General features: G+C 37.4%; 1 non-coding gene across 1 annotated transcript; it reads right to left on the bottom strand.

Moving 5' to 3' along the window:
- Positions 1 to 9016: 9016 nt before the first annotated feature.
- Positions 9017 to 9123, bottom strand: LOC112503100. Its single transcript, XR_003067854.1, has one exon. It is a non-coding gene; the product is annotated as a small nucleolar RNA R71 (small nucleolar RNA).
- Positions 9124 to 12741: the final 3618 nt, after the last annotated feature.

Here is a 12741-nt window from a genome sequence, read left to right as displayed (position 1 = left end):
GTCAGGATTTTAGTTACGATTTTAGTTGTTCAGTTCTTCATCTTGGAACAAATTTAGTTGCTCGTCTTTTTTTTGTTTTGGTAAAAGAATCACCTTGTTTATGTTTTTGGGTAAAGAATAAAAAAAAAAAATCATCTTGTTTCTTGTAGAGAAATCAAAAGTTTTGTCTATTGTTAGGATTCCACTCCATTATTACAATTTTAGGTTACTTCACGTACGGTACATATTTGTTTAGTTTTTCTTTTCCAATTACACTTTGTTTTGCAAAACTGAACCTTATATTTGTAGTTCAAGACTAATTCTAGTACACCAAGTTTCTGGATTTTGTTCCACAATCAGAAAGTTTCTTTAAAAGTAAAGTGTCGTGTATAGATGTTATGTTCTGAGAATGACATTGAGTTACAAACACAGTCATATCTTTTTTAATCTAAAATAGGAAATCAAGTTTCTGATTCCTAATTTACAACCAGAAAATCTATTCCTGTCAACAGTTCATAATGGTTACAAACTGGATAAGATTTTGGACCTAGATCAATAATCAGTGGTGACGATGAGCAAAAGTTGGCTTAAAGAGTTTCCTTTATTCTCAAAATGGAAATTGTTGTGATTAGGTGTAATGGTTCTAAGGTCTTGGAGAAAAACCCAATTAAAGAATATCCATAAAGTAATTAGTTAAAGACGTTTGGGGCTCATAATGAAAAAAGACTCAAAACAAACATCATTGGCTTAACAATTAGTTTAAGATCATTTGGGGATTCCTTGGGGTTTTCTTTTTTCTATTGAAGGGGTTGTTGAAAGGAAAAGAACTGGTGATAAGATTGTACTTCGTATAAGAGAGAGGGATGATGTGAATTTGCACCTGATGAGGACAGGTTTCATGCCTTATTATGCTACTTGGTGGGCCCATGATGAGCCATTTAATGTAATTCAACACGTGGAACAAATGTCAAATAGTACAGTGGATGATAATGTTGATGGTTGCACTCAAATGGTGCTAGATCATATGTATCCCAGTCAAGCTGCAGGTATAAGGGAAGAACAAGAACTTAATTTAAATGCCAAAAGATGTTATGGCATGTTAGCAGCTACCAATTAGACTTTGTAGGGAGGGTGTTCGAATTATTCTAAATTGGAAGCTACCACAAGGTTGTTGAATTGGAAAGCAAAATGCAATATACCCAAGGCTGCTTATAATCAGCATCTTCCCATCATCATATATATGCTACCAGATGATGAAGAACTAGTGAAGAGCTTCTATGAGATGAAGACGTCATTGAATCCACTATATCTCTTGAAATATGATCCATGCATGAGATGAAGACGTCATTGAATCCACTATATCTCTTGAAATATGATCCATGCTTTAAAATCCATTGCATGCTTTTCTATAAGGCTGACACTGAAATACTATCATGTGTGTTACAGTGTGTAAGTATTTCGTTAATGGAAAAAGCAAAGTGCCTAACTTGGTGTTGATCTAATTTTTAGTTGTCCTAAACTTCAAAGGTTGTATATGTCAAAAACAACTACAAAAGAGATGACTTGGCATTACGAGCATAAGACATAGTTGAGCATGATGGTACATCCAAAGTGACGGTGAGGCTTGGAAACATGCATGTGGACTTGAAACATCCTTCCTTTATGGAAAATGTTTTGGATGTTCGTCTTAGGTTATGCACCGACGTTTTCAACCTGAATAACATGAACTTGAATATGTATTCGACACGTGCTGTACTTATTGTAGTCTATAACTTTCCTCCCTGGATGGTCTTGACAGATTCGTTTGTAAAGTGTGCATTTGTCATTTTTTGACGAGAGAGCCTGGGTCAAACTTGGATGTATTTCTTAGGTTGTTAATAAACGAGTTGCATATGTTATGGACGCGGGTGTTGTTAGTATGATGCATTTTGTAAGAATGATTTCACAATGAAGGTCATACTTGTGAACAGTAAGTGACTTCCCTGCCTATGCAATTCTATCAGGCTGGAGCACACACTGAAAGTTAGCATGTTCATATCATGTGGGAGACGTCAAATTCTTTCAGTTAAAAAATTGGAGGGAAATCATGTTCGTTTGACTATTAACGCAGATGGTTACTTAGAGGCCATCGATATCGTAAAGACAAAAAGACATTAATGGACATTGCTCAATATCGATTTGTTGATCCTGGTTGGGTCTACAAGAGTTTTAAGAAACAGTTTGTAGAGGGGGGGGGGATGAATACAAACACAAAGAACTTTCAAATTTAAAAATATATATCGATAAAGAAAGATCAATACAGATTTTTACAAGATTGTATGCGAAAATAGACAAGGTAAAGATAACATATCTAAAACAATCTAAGTTTACACACGGATATTCTTAGCAAAGAGAAAAGATTTGCTGAAATATAAAGAATGAAATAAGTTCTTCTTGGGTAAGAACTTTTAGAATATTTGAGAGGGATTCTAACTTGCTTGAAGATAAGTGTAAGTGTTCTTTTAGATGTGTGTATGATCTCTTGTGTGTATGCACGTATGTCTGCATGGAGAGGGCACTCATCTATTTATACCCAGTGCATTAAATGCACATTTAGTGCAATGCAGTAGGGTTTGAACACGCGTTAAGCTTTCAAAGGAAAGTTTGTCCTTTGCTCCAGTGAATAGTACAAATGCTAATTCATGAGCAGATATCCTTTCGTGGAGTTGGTGGGTAATAGAGTCAACTAGTCAGCTTCGTACCGTACTATACTCTAGAAAGGGTATGGGGTTGTCCTCTACGTGTGGAAGGACAAGACAAAAAAAATCTTGCACAACGAACTTCATTTGATCGCTGAATGCTGGAATAACAGTGAAGGTCTCTTCAGCATTCGTTGAGGCTTTGGCAGTCTCCACACATATGTCGACCAGGCTGTAATCACTGAATACCGCCTCAGATCACGAACGTGCTAGTCACTAATCTTCAGTCTCAGTCTTCGACTTTCACTGAAGGTTCTTTGGTGTAATTTTTGTCTTGAAGTATCGTTGTCGTGATAGGATTTACAATACATGTTTCAGCGATCACTGAACACACTCAGTGATGATCACTGGAACTGAAAGATAGAAACATAATGCTTCGTAATAGGTAAAAGGGATTATCATCAAATAAATGAGAGAGAGGATTAACAGTCTCCCCCTATTTGATGATAACAAAGCAACATAAAGAAAGTTTCCTTATCAGATAATAGTAGGGAAAAGTTACATATAAATTACATGTCCCTTTTTACTATTTTGGGATCTTTTTCAGTGAGTTAGTTGTTACTTAATAAGTTTTCTTAAGTTACAAGTTTAAGAAAAAGTACAAGAAGGGAAACTAAAATTAAAAGCATGTTTACTGACTTATAGATTGTCAGTGACTGTAAGAGAACACTAGAACTCATAGACATGTGTCCCTATTACTCTTTTCAGGGATCTTTTTCAGTGATGCAAATGAAATACTTATATTAATTCAAAGAAAAAAATTACAAGTTTTTCAGTCCATTTCTTAGACTTACAAAATATAAGTTGAACACTGAAAGTAGACATAGAAATAAAAGACATACAATGAAAGACAAGTTACAAGATAGAATTCTATAACTAATCTAAGTTGCTCAGGTTGATGTAGCCAAGTACTTCTTTTCCGAGCTCCTTTCGACGTAAAAATTTCCTTCTGATCTTGCGGTCCATCATTTCACCATATATATCATCATCTAGCCAAAATTTGATATACGCAAGATGTTCCGTTGGGCAGAGATGTAACTCAAATATTCTTTGAAAGATGACTTCACCTTCATAGTGAAGGAAGATAAATCCTAACTCAGGCTTCATGTGCACAATGTTGGATATCTAAGGACCCTTCGCTGGCAAGGAAAGATTCAGCATAAAAATGCCTGGCTTCTTCGAAGCCTTCAGGACTTCATCCAAGGAGAACTTTGTTTCATGTTCATTCCTCAGGGTTGGTCTGTCATTAGGAATTGCAGGTCTTCTTCTACCACCTTTCTTCAGTGTAGGCTTTTCAGGTACCGCGACATATCTTGACATCTTCTTGATCAGATCGCTGAGGATGTCTTCGATAACTGTACTATGTCTTGACTTTGAGCGTTGAATGCCTTGGAGGATCTACAACCATTCATCGTAGCCATACTGACCAAGGTAGGAAGGGTCGTGACAGCGTCAAGGCTGTCCCTGGTGATGAGCATTGAGACCAGAACTCCACCGTTTTTCGTTCTTCTGCTGATGATGATGTTTGAAATTGGGTGAGGACTGATCCTCTTGTGTAAATATTCTTCGCTCCATTTTCTATCGCTCTCGGCCAGCTTCAGTGTTTTCTCACGTTCAACTTCTGCAATAGAAAGAAGCTTAGCCTGGGCTTTGACAGCATTCACCATCTTTTTGGACTTCTTCCTTGGAAGAACTTTAGCAGCAATAGACTTGGCCAGCTTTAAGCTTTCCTCAGTCTATTTTCGTCGAAGTCTGAGTTCTTTCTCGGCCTTGAGTGCCTCAAATCTTTCAGCTTTAGACAAGAATTCAAACTCACTACAACTAGAGGTACAAAGAGGGATTTTTACTCTAGTTTGGTTGAGTGACTCCTTTAGCTGAGACATCTACTAGTCGGTGGGAGCGTTGGAGGTTGAGTTTTCAGGCACCCATTCCTCTAGCCGACCACAGGTGGTAGAAGGGATGGAGAGTTGGTATAAAGAAGTTATGGTGGTAAAGCTGGAGGACTCATTTGATAAGGGTTCTAAAGGTTGGAAAATTACCTTTAAGTTTCCTCCTTCAGCAATACCATTGTCTTTCGACTTGGTGTTCTGGTTCTTCTCTGGAGTCTCCTTCTCTTTCTCCCCTTGCTCCCCTTGGGATGCAGAATCCCTGAGAGCGATGCCTTTTGTGGCACCGATAGGTCTCTGGTACTGAATGGTGAAGTCGTCATAATCGTCGTATTCTTCATCGTCGTCACCTAGATCTTTACCAGCATCAGGATGGTCGGGAGAGTCACCGTCTTCATTTTCATCATCATCTTCCATATCACCAGCATTAGCTGTAGAGGTGGGACTGAGTGCTTATTAGATATACCTCTATGGGCTATCAGAACCGATAGCCCTACCCAAGAGGACAACGATACTTAGTGAGCTTACATGAATATGGGTGTGTATGTTGAGCTGAAAATGTAAAAGAGAGGTGTAGTTGAAGTGATCTTAAAAGAATTCAATGAGAGTTGTGTACAAGATTAAAAGAATATCAGAGTCCTGATCCATCCATTATAATCAGGGAAAACCGCATAATCTATTAGTTCTCAATTCTTTTGAGACTAGTATTGAAAAAGGCAAAACCCAGACCAACTCTTGTTTAATACCCCACCAACTACTCATTTATCTCTCAAAAGATAAGTGTTTCAATAATACTTGGGACACACAACTCATTATCTATCGATTTCTCATTTGGAGGTACTGATATTGCAAAAGAAGGATATATGTTCCTCTTTCAAGTCTTTTTTATCACAAATTGAGTCTGATAAATTTGTGTAGTCCACACTGCACAAATTTTATATAATATATTTTATTTTATCTTAACATTCATAGATACGCTTCTTCAAGCTATCAATGATTGAATGGAAGCTCTGGTGAGATGAACGTTAAAAAGTCACATATTTAAAGTACATTCGTTGTACTGAATATATTTGTTGTATTTACAGGCCAATCTTTTTATAAAAGATTGAAAAACGTTTCGTAAGTTGAAACTGGCACTTTCCAAAATCATAATCTGAAAAGATTAAATAAGTGAATTTGAAAAGATTTGGTTAAAACTCTATGAATTGACGGTATACTTTTTTGAATCATTCATTTCGAAGTATGATGTTTATGCTCCTCATTCACATCATAAGGGGGAGTAGTTATCAAATGAATGAGTGATTTTGAAGATAAAGGGAGTTAATATTAAAATGAATGAAAGGTTTGCTTCTAACGGGAGTAAAGAAAAATCAATAAAGATTATTACTGAAGATTCTTGTCCTGTTGTGATTAAGGGGGAGTTACTGTTAATGGGAGTAAATTTGAAGATTATTTATGATCTATTTCAAAGGGGGAGATTGAAAGAAAATTGAAGATGATTATAAAGGAAGGTTACGTGTTTTCTATAATGGGGGAGATTGTTTACAAGTTAAAGAAGATTGTTCTTTGAAGAAGTTTGTCAAAGACTGAGGGAGATTGTAAAATTTCTAAAGTTTGAAGAAAGCTTTGTTTGAATAAATTTTTTTCTCAAGGGGGAGATTGCAAAAGCCTTGAAAGATCAAATATGAAGATATCAAGCTTCTGAATGAATTCTGAAGAACATTGCTGCTAAAGCTGAAGTTTTAAAGATCTAAATAATTTGTTGTTTTTGGACTTGAATCCAAAAGGGGAGATTGTTGGGACAAAAATGTTGTATTCAAGTCTTGTGCTTAAAGTTGTTTTACATTGCTTTATATTGTATCTTTAATGCTTTTGTAAGCTAGTTTGTTCCTTGTATTCCTTGTTATAAATAGTTGGTGTTGTTAGTTGTCATAGTTAATCTTGTTAGCAGCTGATATGTGTTGAGAATTTAACACATAAAGCACTCGTTTTACGTCTTTTTAGTCATAATAATTTCTTTTCATTCCCACTTTGAGTCATTTTTATTTATTTCTTTATACATTTGTTATTATGAAGCTAAATATTGTGGTTGACTTGTTGGTACTCTTGGATGAAGCTAATATATAATTTTTGTAAAAACAGCAGGATGCTACAACATTGGTGCAGCGTCGATCTGATTCATGCGCAGCTTTCTGGAGGGTTTAATGATTAAGACGCTGACTTTTTGACTAATGGAAGACAACTGTAAAAGCTGGTTTTTTGTTTTAAAATCTGATGTTTATACTTTGGTTAGGCCATTGTACTTGTTAGTTACTCTTTTGTCGCCATGTAACTAGCTTTTGTAAACTTAGCCTCCAAGTCTTTTGCTTTTGTCTTTTAGTGACCCCTTTTGTGTATAAAAGGAAGGCTTGAGGTGCCTTCATCTATCATCCATTAATCCATCATTCATCCATTGTATTCCATTTCTATTAGCTAGTATTGTAAACCCTTCCAAGGGTGGTTTTTATTAATCTTTTGAAGTTCTTCATCTTTTCTTCTTTAATATTCTCATCTTTTATTTTACGTTCTTTATTTTACGTTCCTTTACGTTTATTGTCATTTACATTCCGCAATTTACATTCTCGTCATTTACATTCCCGTCATTTATTTTCTTGTCATTTACATTTTCGTCATTTATTTTCTCATTATTTACTTTACGCAATTTACGTTTATGTCTTTATTTTACGTAATTTATTTTATACTATCCGTTATGAGTAGCTAAGCTTTTATAGCTTGGGTGTGAGATGGAAATGTGAGATTTTCAAACCGAACGAAAGTAGCTAAGTGTTTTCGTAAACGACATTCCATTGTTTTATTCGAGTTTTTATAAAGACCAAGCACACTTCTTGACGAGTTGATCACTTGAAAGTGTTAAAGTGCGATGGACTTAGAGATAAGCCATTAATAAGCACGTCAACTTGGATGACATAAGAGGTAGACTTGAGAAAGTTGCCGACAAGGAGACTTGTCATTTATGTTTTTCAAACTTAACTCCCGACGGGTTGGTCACTCTTCAAAAGTGTCAAAGTGTGATAGATTCAGAGATGAACTATCAAGAACACGCCAACTCGAATGCTATGGAAATCGACTCGAGAGAGTGATTTTTRACAAAGAGATTTGTTTATCCATATATTTTGAAAACACCATCGTGTCACTTTCCCCGGTTCGGACACCACATAGAGATATGGGTGGAAAGCTATAAGATAGTTCAATGGTGAAGTCCAAGAGGAATGCCTTCAAAAAAGATGGTGAAACTTAGTTTCAAAACACTGCTTGCTGTAGCATTCCTATAGCATTGGCTGCTGGAATTTGTGTTTGGGTCTCACTTTAAGTCTTATACCATTACTTCTTTTATATATTCTGTATTCTGTTTTAATTCACCTTACAATCAAACAAAAGTCTTCAAAATCATCATCTAAAATCATCTCTTTCATTGGACTCTAATCTAACTTTGGCTACAATCTCTGTTGACGATAATCCGGTACTTGTACCACTTTATTAATTAGAAAGACGACGTTGGGCCGTATTGTATACTTGCTTTGTGGCCCAATTTCATTAGTCTAAAGGTCTGAAATATAACCGACCAAGTTTTTGGCGCCGCTGCCGGGGATTGGCAAGCTAAAAGTTTTATTTTGAGTAAAGTAAAAGATTTGATTTTTCTAGTACCATCAGAATCATTTTTAAAAGTGGTGTATACCACGGTCACATCGCGGGGAATTTTTCGAATTTGATCCCGATATTGGAAGAACGTTTTACCATCGGAGGAGGGCTCAAAGAGCATTTTTTTGCTGTACTCCCTCCTAACATGGCGTCACCTCCCCCAATTATTCCGGAAATACCGCATTTGGAAACCAACCGCTGAGTTTTGAACCAATTCCACCATTCCCGAAGTTTCAACAAGGACATCCACATAATGGTAATGATAATAATTTGGACACAGAATCGGAACCTAATGAGCACCAAAGAGCACAAACTCCAAACATTATTAATTTGGCAAATTCCAAAAATGAGAGGATCATGGATTATGCTATTCCGGATTTTGAGCAATTAAATTCCCGAATAGTTAGACCACATATGACCGCTCTTCATTTCGAACTCAAACCGATAATGTTTCACATGTTGCAAACAAACGGCCAATTTTCCGGATTACCTTTGGAGGACCCACATTCACATTTAAAATCTCTCATGGAAATCAGGGATGCTTTCTTGATCCCGGGAGTGTCAAATGAAGCTCTAAGGCTCACTTTATTTCCATTTTCCTTAAGGGATCGGGCAAAAGCGTGGTTTAACTCGTTAACTTCGGGTTCTGTGCCGTTATGGAGTAACATGGCGGAAATTTTTTTGCAAAAATATTTCCCACCAACAAGGAACGCTAAGTCCATAAATGAGATCTGTCTTTTCAAACAAATGGACGATGAGGCTGATCCTGATGCGTGGGAAAGGTTTGAAGAGCTGTTGAGGAAATGCCCACACCATGGCATTCCGTATTGTATTCAACTCGAGGCGTTTTATAATGGGTTAAATCCCATGGCAAAACAAATGCTCGATGTGACTGCGGGCGGAGCGTTTACAACTATGACCTATAATGAAGGATATGAAATCCAAGAAAAAATATCAGCCAACAATGGGCATTGGGCCGACCCACGTGCTCAGTCACAGAAAAAGACTGCCGGGATACATGATGTAGATGCATATACTGCATTAAGAGCTCAGCTTCCCTCCATGACCAACATGCTGAAAAATTTAACTTCTAGTCAGGGAGGACAGCAAGCTGCTAATACACCTGTCCCGACAGTCCTATCTGTGCAATGTGTGTGCTGTGGCGGAGAACACTCATATGAACACTGTCCTCATAATTCTGAATCAGTAAACTATGTTCATAACCGAGCTAATCCCTATTCCAACACATACAATGGTAGTTGGAGGCAACATCCAAACTTTTCTTGGAACAGTCCCAGTTTAAACCCACCAGTCCATAAACAACAAGGAACTTCTAATTTCCAACCGCAACATCAAGGAAATAGTTCTAACTCTCAGACTCACCAACAAAGTTTTCAGAATTCTCAACCACCTTTTCAGAAGAATCCTCCCCCACAGTCAGAATCATCTTCTTTGGAAGCAATGATTAAAGAACTCTTTGCAAATGCACAAACACAAAATCAAGCTTTGATAAATCAACAAAGTGCGGCCATCAGGAATTTAGAGACTCAAGTCAGTCAACTTGTGCTCAACCAGAACAATCGAGCCCTTGGTACCTTGCCCAATAATACAGAGGTCCCTAGAGACCTAGGTAAGGAACATGTGAAAGTAGTGACCCTTAGGTGTGGGAAGGAGTTGAAAGAAAAAAGTGCCCAAAGATAGTGCACCAATTTTGACAGAAGCTGATGCTACAACATTGGTTCCTGCCAAAGAGAGACCGGTCCTACCCTTAGAGAAAAAGGCATTAGAGACCACCACTTCTGTCCCTACTAGATCAAACTCTCCATTACTCTTTCCTGAGGATGCCTTAAAGAAGTCAAAAGAAACTGAGGTTTTAGAGACCCCTAAGCTTGATGCTAAAATTTCATCTGAACCTCTAAAGGGAACCACAAAGACCCAAGGCATTCAGGACCCATCTTGCTCAACACCTCCAAGTAAGAATGTGATAAAACCAGTCCCTCCTTATGTTCCCTACCCCCAAAGGTTGAGGAATCAAAAAGGGGAATTGTACTTTAAGAAATTATTGGATGTGTTTAAAGAATTGCACATCAACATCCCGCTTGTTGAGGCAATTGAGCAAATGCTTAGTTATGCCAAGTTTTTGAAGGACATCCTAAGCAAGAATAAGAAGTTGACTGAATATGAGACTGTAGCCCTAACCGAAGGATGTAGTGCACTTTTAACCAATAGCATACCCCCAAAGATAAAAGATCTAGGGAGTTTTACCATTCCTTGTTCAATAGGAGGGAAGGAGATAGGGAAAGCCCTATGTGACTTAGGAGCTAGTATCAACCTTATGCCCTTGTCTGTTTTCAACACCTTAGGCATAGGAGAAGCTAGACCGACCACATTCACACTCCAATTGGCCAACAAGTCCATAGCATATCCTAAGGGGAAAATTGAAGATGTTTTGGTACAAGTTGACAAGTTCATATTTCCGGCGGACTTTATCATTCTAGATTTTGAGGTAGATAAAGACATTCCTATTATTTTAGGAAGACCATTTCTAGCCACCGAAAGAACTTTGATAGACGTCCAAAAAGAAGAATTGACTATGAGACTCCAAGACCAAAAAGTCACATTTAATGTCTTCAACTCTCTAAAGGACCCTGATTACTTGGAAAAGTGTTCAAGAATATCTGAGATAGAGGAGATGTGTTTGGAAGAGGGAATTCAGAAAAGCCTTAAGTTGGAAGGAGAGTATGATGAGGAAATAGAAGAGGAAAATGTTGAGGAAATAGAGGAATTAGGAACTGATGTTGTCCCAGTAGATGCTGCAACATTTGAGCTGCTAGAAAATAATGAGCAAAAAGACTTCACCCCGTCCATACAATCACCACCTGATTTGGAGTTGAAACAACTCCCATCCCATCTAAAATATGCTTTTCTAGGAGAAGAAGAAAAATCGCCTGTCATTATCACATCTACCCTAGAATTGCATCCAGAAAAGAAACTTGTGGATATGTTGAAATTACATAAGAAGGCCTTAGGATGGACCATTGCTAACCTTAAAGGGATTAGTCCCTCTATCTGTTAACACAAGATCATCCTAGAAGATAAAAATTTCACTTCCATAGAACCTCAACGAAGGCTAAATCCTGTCATGAAAGAGGTAGTCAAAAAGGAGATTTTAAAATGGTTAGATGCCGGAATTATTTTCCCGATAGCCAGAAGTTGTTGGGTTAGTCCAGTCCAATGTGTTCCAAAAAAGGGAGGGTTCACAGTCATCACAAATGACAAAAATGAACTTATCCCTACTAGAGTTGTCTCCGGTTGGAGAATATGCATGGACTATAGGAGACTAAACAAGGCTACCCAAAAAGACCATTTTCCACTACCTTTCATTGACCAAATGTTGGATAGGTTAGCCGGAAAGGAGTACTATTGTTTCTTGGATGGTTATTCAGGGTACAATCAAATAGCCATTTCTCCCGAAGACCAAGAGAAAACCACCTTTACTTGTCCTTATGGCACTTTTGCATTTAGAAGAATGTCGTTTGGACTTTGTAATGCTCCTGCCACCTTTCAAAGGTGTATGATGTCCATATTTTCGGATATGCTTGAAAAATCCATTGAAATATTTGTGGATGATTTTTTTGTATATGGTTCATCATTTGATCATTGTTTAAATAATTTGAAAAAGAGCTTGGAAAGGTGTGAGGAAACATACTTGGTCCCCAATTGGGAGAAATGTCATTTCATGGTCAAAGAAGGAATTGTTCTTGGACACTTGATTTCTAAAAGAGGGGTTGAGGTAGATAAGGCAAAGCTTGAAGTAATTGAAAAATACCCGAACCTACCACGGTTAAGGGAATCAGAAGCTCTTTGGGTCATGCCGGATTTTATAGAAGGTTTATGAAAGATTTTTCGAAAATTTCAAAACCTCTCTATCTACTCCTACAACATGACCAAAAATTCAATTTTAATGATGAGTGCAAAAATGCATTCAAAACTTTGAAAAAAAGCTTTGGTTACTGCACCAAAGGTAGTTGCCCCGGATTCGAACAAACCTTTCGAGATAATGTGTGACACAAGTGATTAGGCGGTAGGTGCTGTGTTAGGACAAAGAAAAGAAAAGGTGTTTCATTCAATTTATTACGCAAGTAAGATTTTGAATAAGGCACAAATTAATTACACCACAACTGAGAAGGAATTATTGGCCATAGTTTTTGCTTTTGAGAGATTTAGGTCCTTCTTGATGGGAACAAAGGTAATTGTGCATACCGATCACTCAGCAAGAATTTGACTTAGAGATACTTGATAGAAAGGGAGTAGAGAATCAAGTAGCGGACCATTTGTCTAGGTTGGAAGAACCTGAGAAAGGAGAAATGGACATTAGTGACACTTTTCCGGATGAAAGAATCCTCATGATTGACCAACCAAAAACACCATGGTTTGAG

This window comes from Cynara cardunculus, assembly GCF_001531365.2.
Source record: "Cynara cardunculus var. scolymus isolate 2C chromosome LG 1, CcrdV1, whole genome shotgun sequence".
Taxonomy (NCBI): domain Eukaryota; kingdom Viridiplantae; phylum Streptophyta; class Magnoliopsida; order Asterales; family Asteraceae; genus Cynara; species Cynara cardunculus.
This window is presented reverse-complemented; position numbering and strand designations above follow the sequence as displayed.